General features: G+C 37.8%; 1 pseudogene; it reads right to left on the bottom strand.

The window, feature by feature from the left end:
- Positions 1-4,494: 4,494 nt before the first annotated feature.
- On the bottom strand, positions 4,495-4,594 carry LOC132022905 (U6 spliceosomal RNA; annotated as a pseudogene).
- Positions 4,595-7,129: the final 2,535 nt, after the last annotated feature.

The following is a 7,129-nucleotide window of genomic DNA, read 5'->3' on the forward strand; positions in this document are numbered from 1 at the left end:
CCTCCCTCTCTTTCAGCCACCATTATGCTGCTCCCTAAGCCCTGGTATCTGATATATAAATAGCTACCTCAGATTCCACTGTTTATCCAGGACTTAACTTTTATTGTTCAAATGTTTTTCTAAAAATATTCAATGGTAAGAAATGAAAATTTTCTCCTGGGTTTGTGCTCAGGAATTCCCAAGAAGATGACACTCGAGCGCTGACCATCCAACCGATTCCTAGAAGAAAAGCTTAATTTTGATCTGCATGTTTCTAAAAAGAGAACTATGTTGTAGAGAGCAGATCTCTAATCAGCCAGTCTCACTGAAGAAAACAGTTGGTATGAAGAAGTCAAATACAGAATAATAATAGAGCCCAAAATCACTTTAATAATCACCTAATCCAAATTTCTTATTTTATAAGTTGAGACCAGAGGTGTTAAATATCTCACTTAAGGACTCTCACCTTCTTAGCAATAGAACCAGTACTTGAACCCAAGTGTTCTAATTTATAACAGAATATAATTGTGTTTACAAATTTATATTACAGGTATATAATTAATATTCCTAACAAAAGTTATACGCGTGAAGGTAGCTAATATTCTTTGTCATCTTACTATGGACCCCAGCCTGGACTATTATCTCTCCAGTGTCTCATTCAGTCATTAGGATAATTTCATGAAGTAGGTACCTATTATCATTCCCATTTCACAGAGAAGGGCCCTGGCAGTTCATGCATTGCAGTAATTTGAATAGCAATCTAGATTAAAACCTAAGTAAGAGATGGTTATAACTCAGAATGAAAGCCTAGTTTCTGTTACCATAAAAGAGGGAAGGAGGACTAAAAGGCAACAGTTATACCAGTTTGAAATTTATATTCTCATGTATGTTTGTCATTGCAACTCACTGGGCTGTCATGCCATGAGCTAAAAATGAGGCTGGAAAATGCCTTTGGTAATCATGTCTTTTCCTGGCTTTATTTGAGTAAGATGAAGAGACAGGAGACCTAGTTTACTGCTTAGCATTGCTAAACCAGGGCATCCAGCTGTTCACATTCTTGTTCACATCGCTGTTTGTTTTCCTGCCTGTGAGTTCCCAAGACCTCCTTCCCAGACTCTTCTCCCAACACTCTGAGGTCAGAAGGTTGACAGTGATGAAGATGCGAGACTGGGGATGAACACTGTTACAAACTGGAGTCTGGGGCTAGTTAACGCCAGCCTTCATTCTCATGGGGCTGTGGAAGAAATAGCTAAATGCAGTCATTGCAAAGAAATCAACAGATTGTACCGACCACCTCCATCGCCTTCCACGATTAACCTTCTCTTCATTTGGATGCTTTTTATCTGGCTTGACTATGTTTTTCCTTTAAATTGGCAGTCTGTGAGCATTTTGTGGGGAGAAGAGACAGGAGAGGGAATATGACTTGAAATATGGTTGTGGGTGTTTTTTAACAAGTTCTCTGAAAACCTTAAAAAAGACCTTTTAAAAAAAATCTCTGTGAATTACCTTCTTTTGCTTTAAAAATATAGAATGTTCAATGTTCCACACTAGTTCATGATATACACCCTTTAGGGTAGGAAAGAATGATCTCATTTTAGGCACCCAACCAAAACAGAATAATTTCTTTCTTTAAAAAGAAACTTCTACTACTAAAGTTAAATGTGTGAGAATACATGGAACATATACGTTAGACACATTAACACAAGGATAACAATTACTAGCTTTATCTTAAATAAAGATTTACCTATGTAAATAATTTTAGAGGAAAACCCCTCATAATTTCAAAAATAACATCTTTAATTTTTCTTCAAATATAAATTTTTATCTGTCCTTTACTTTTCTTCTAAGAACACTGGGAAGTTGCCATTTTTGAAAGTCAATTCCAAAGCATCTTCAAGTTGTAAACCATGGGGACAATAGCAAAATCTTTAACCAGAGAGCATGGTGAAGAACCCAAAACAAAGCAAGACCTCTGCTTTGGGTTTGGATTCTAAAATGTCTTTACGGGATTCTAAACATGATGAAGATGACCTCTCAGAGATCTCCATTTATTCAAATCAAGCAATCATGCCTCTATTTAATGCTTTTTAATGCTATCTTGGCATTCAAATGAAAGGTATTGAGGTTCCCTTAGCCTGTGCCCACAATATGGCGGGCTCAATTCTGAAAAAATAGAAAATATGCTGTTGCAAAGTCAACATATGGCTCCCCCATGATAGAGATCTGCCTAAACATTGCAGAGAGCATATGGCAAAAGAATTTTGTAGACAAAGTGGTATAGTCAAGAACAAGAAGATGATTTTGGGCTTGCTGCCTTTCCGTTTTTCTATTATAACAGGAAGTGAAGAAATCACTTGGCCTTAAACATCCACATGCTAACTGGGGGAAAAAAAAGAAAACAGCTTATCTGTTGAGTTGTAGAGTGATGTCCGTCAGAAATATGAAGTATATATGACTTCTGATAAAATAGGACATTTTTGAAACTTCCTTCTAGTGTATTATACAAATGAGTATAGTAAACACTTTTGGGATACTTTTCAACTCAACAGCTATCTGATTTTCTCCAGTAGCTGAACTGTAAGCCATGGTTTGGTTCTTCACCAACTATGATTACATTTAAACTGTGATTCTGAATCCCCTGGCCATAGCTGATTACCCAAGCTGAGACAATCTAATTCTCTCTCCCAGAAATGGAGAATTGGGATTGAGCAAGAACAGATCATTCATTTCTACGTGTCACTGGCACTGAGTATGGAAACTTGGAATGCATGAGGTAGTCTGGATCTCTGTAAGAACAAAGGAGAGAGAGACTTCTAGTTGTCCTGGTTTTGCATAAGACCCAACCCTAGTTGGCCTTTGTACTCAGTCATATACTACTTTACTATAAGAGTTGTCCCTTTCTCTTTTTGCTTAAACTAGTCTTTTTTTTTTCCTGAATGGAGGACTTCTGATGAATACACATAACATCATGAGATCCCATAAAGACATGAATTACAAATACCAAGATGGAGAGGAGAGGAGGGTAAAGTTGGAAGCCTTCATGACCTGTCTTTTCCATTTTTTACCCCTAGCTTATTGTATACTGCTTTCTAATTGCATCTAAAACACCTTTCTTCAAACAGTTTCCTGGTAGAAAAATAACTTCTTAAGTTTATTTTTGTGCCTCTTTCAAGCCACTCAGCACAGTCCTGAAATTCCTAGGAGGAGAACTTGTGTTTATTATTGGTTTTATTTTCTTTTTTAATTTTTATAATGTTTTTATCTTAATTCCAATTAGTTAACATACAGTATTATAGTAGTTTCAGTTGTACAATATAGTAATTCAACAATTACTTTTATTCATTTAATTCAACAATTAATTAATAGTTGATTTTAAATCAACTATTGATTTAAAAAATAGTTTTCACCATAATTTCCCATAATTCCAAGTGAGGCAATTTCTATTTTTCTTTCCTCCATTTCCTCCACTGCCTTTTCTTCTCCAGATAGGGAGTTAAGGAACTGCAAAAACCACTACAGAGAAGGCACATTCCCCATGAAGAAGGAATGCCTGTCCTCATAAGGAATATATCATTGGAATTTATTGCTGAATGGTTGGCCATTCTGGAGAAAGTCTCTTGCAATTATATGATCTAGTAATCACTACTGATAAATCATTTTTTATAAAAAAAAAAAAAACAAAAGAAACTGTTGAAGATTTGCCAAACGAACCTCTGAAATGTGACAATTGAATGATCTGCAGTTTATTTCTCTAATGAAAAGACAGTCGTTTAATGCCCAACTTCTTTGTGAAAATGAATGTTTCTACACTTCTCTTTTTCTGAAAGAAGGAATTATCCCACAGTTTAAACAGAGAAATTGCAGCACAGGTTCATCTTCTTAGTGGGAGAGAGACCCCACATAAAATTCAGAAAATTTAGTGAGAGCAGCAGAACAAATGGGATATTATAGGAGTGACAATGATCATAGTTTTCTTTCTAATATGAAAAGACAGCTGGGTTGAGGCACTTGGGCCACCCACTGCTGGAAGAAAAAATGCTTGAATCCTCAATACCTTTGATTGGCTAGTTTGTGGAGGTGAAAATGTGGGGCTCACAGCATGCACTGGAGAAGTAAGTTAAATTTCATCTGCTCCTGTCTTCCTACCTTTTGCCTACAAAAGATTTCTAATTGAAGTCTCTGCCAAGGAAATGTCAGCCTAATATCTTACTTGAAACTTGATTTGGGAGTTTTTGTGGTGTTCTTGAGCCTTTATTCATCCCTTTGAAAATGAAATATATTTTACAGTTTTTGTTAGGCTCATTACTTGTTTGTTTTGCATTTGTTTTGTTTTGTGTCTGTGATGTAGTGGATTATAGTGGCGTGCCTTCCTAAAATGTAAGAAATAGTGAAAATGCTCTGATGTGGTTACAGTGTAACTTAAAACTATAATTCCTTAGCCATTTGTTCATTCTGTCCTCACTCCAGTGAATGGTGTGAAATGCCTCACCTTTATACTTTTATATTGTTTATTTTTAAAATATGGAATGCTTTGTGAATTTGCATGTCATACCCACACAGGGGCCATGCTAATCTCTGTACTGTTCTGGTTTTAGCATATGCTGCCAAAGCCAGCACAAGCATTATACTTTCAAATAAATAATTACAAGTGTTTGTTTCACAAGTATATCCTTTACCCCAGAAAAACATTTTGCCATGAAATATATTGGCCACCGAAGTATCAGGAAACTCTCTGTGTAATTAGTGCCTGCAATTCAAGACCACAGTTTTGGTGTTTGCCTTCAGCCCCTAGTCACTACCAGTTACTCTTGAGCATTTCATAAGAACACCATTTGGATGGTTAACACCATTTTTGTCTGCCCCTTCAATTATTACAGCTTCTAGGCAGCTTCTTTATCTTGGCAGCAACTTACTCTACACAGAACCAGCCCCTGATATTTCTTCTAAGGTAGAAACACAGACTGTTCACACAGACAGAAGATGACGGTAGGAGGAGGACAGCTTCACACAGGTGGGAGATTCGTTTTTACATAGAAGTGATACAGTCTGGAGGAGAATAGTAGCTGACAGGCGCCAGAGAGCAAGGCCTTGAATTGTGTCATTCATGGTTGGACAAGGCCTACTCCATTTCCTTCACATAAATGATACATTGAATCTGAGCCAACTGGTGGTACTTCTGTTGCAGTGAATGTTTCCTAAGAAATCATGGCCTGAAAATGAAAGATGCATTAGGAGTCTATGGGTATGTACACATCCTCTTCCATGAGGAAATCTTGGTATCGTCTTTTCTTCCCACCAGTGCCCCCTTGAGTGTATCAGTCTGGGTGTGAATAGTCACTGCAGCTCTGGGACCCCTGCCAGTCATCCGCAGTACCATTGCCAGTGTGCGCTGCTACAAAGCATGTTTGATCATGTCTGTTTCCCTTGATTATAACCAAAGACAACTTCTCTCTCCAGCATTTCAAGAAGCCGGGGTGATCATTTCCAATAGATCAAAGGAGTTCAGAGTCCCCAAAGTGCAAAATCCTCGACTGTTCTTCCTAGACAGGGAGATATCCAAATATCCAAAGTCCATTTTACCTTCCTCCAAGGATATCCTTTTCTCTTTCCTTTAAGGTCTGGAGGTTCTTATACGTATGTAAAGTGATGGAGGACAGCACCATGGAATCAGCCTGATGTCATTACACAGAATGTGGTGAATGGATGACAGTTGAGCTTATTTTGGAACCTCTGTCTTTAGGCAGAGAGGAGGATTTTAGAGAAGGTCTCTTCCAGTATTAGCTGTTTTTAAAGTGACGTCAACTGAAAATAATCAATATGCCAAAGGACCATATTTTGGGATGGCATATTCTGCTACCCTTCACTAGCTTGACAAGCAAAGAAATGAAATGAATCCCATTTTGCATAGCAGCTACCTGTACTGAAACAGTGGGATCATCTATAATAACAAATATTATGGGAAGGGATACATACGCTACAGGAATTTGCTTCATAGTTAGTTGCCAGCCAACCCAGCTGGAGACCTTTGATTTAAACTCCTTTGATCTCCTTGGCCTCGTGGAGATGACAGGGCAAAGATAATCAGTTGTTGTAGACAAGTGCCTCTGCACCAAAATAGCTCAGGAATGGAGTTTTTCTGGTAGAAAAAGGAGGGAAACAAATTACTTCTGCATAAGATTTGGACTATCTGAAAGCAAGACACTCTCCCAGTAGGGAAGGCTGACCTTTTGGTCAGATTTTGGTCCAAAATTCAGTAGTGGAGGCAGGTTCGTTGTCTCCTGAGGTATCTATCACCAGTGATGGAGACAAGCTCCTTTGTAACTGTAATGGGGGGGGGGGCAATTACTTTCCAAAAATGGGGTCAATTAGAGGCCCTCAAGAAGGTACTGTAGATCTATAAATATATTTATTTATCATGTACATTAACTCCTGGCATGGAAATCAACCTTACGAATGCTGAGAGGACTGAGTCCATTGCCCACCATAGCACAGAACAACAACCACCTAGCCCAATGATAAATCCTTCTGTCTGAGACCACCCTTTTTTCCCAGAAGACTAGGACTATTTTCCCACTCATTTACCCTTTGAAGCCTGACAAACATCAGTGATTCTAAGATATCTAGTCCCTATTTACTCTTCAGCAAAAGATGACAGTATCTGCTATTAAAGAAAAGAACAAAACCAAACCAAAGCATTGAAAACATTACAGCAACACAAATGTGACACAAAATAACTTAAGAGATTACTTCAACCTACATCTTGACCTTGAACTTTTATCAACCCTATGATGAATTCTCCTCTTCAATAATGGCATTATCTGCTATTTCAGGAAGGGTCCTCTTACTGTCAGAATTGCTCCTATGGCTACCTAGAACTTCCTCTTTAATTCTCAAACCTGGTGACATCTCAGTTATTTTTCAGAAGACTTATTCAAATTCCAGCCTTCAGTAAGGTCTAGGCAAATCTGCACGTGCTCTCTTTTTATTTCCTTCTTTATTGTCTCTCAATGCATTGTTGTTGTGTTGTACCTAATTAGGCACATGTCTGTAAATTCAATGTGATAAGGACTTTTTAGGTCAAGGAATGTGTCTAATTCATTTCTTTATGTCTCATATCAAGACATGCCTTGAACGCAGTAGATCTTTACAA

This window comes from Mustela nigripes, chromosome 7 (genome assembly GCF_022355385.1).
Source record: "Mustela nigripes isolate SB6536 chromosome 7, MUSNIG.SB6536, whole genome shotgun sequence".
NCBI lineage: Eukaryota > Metazoa > Chordata > Mammalia > Carnivora > Mustelidae > Mustela > Mustela nigripes.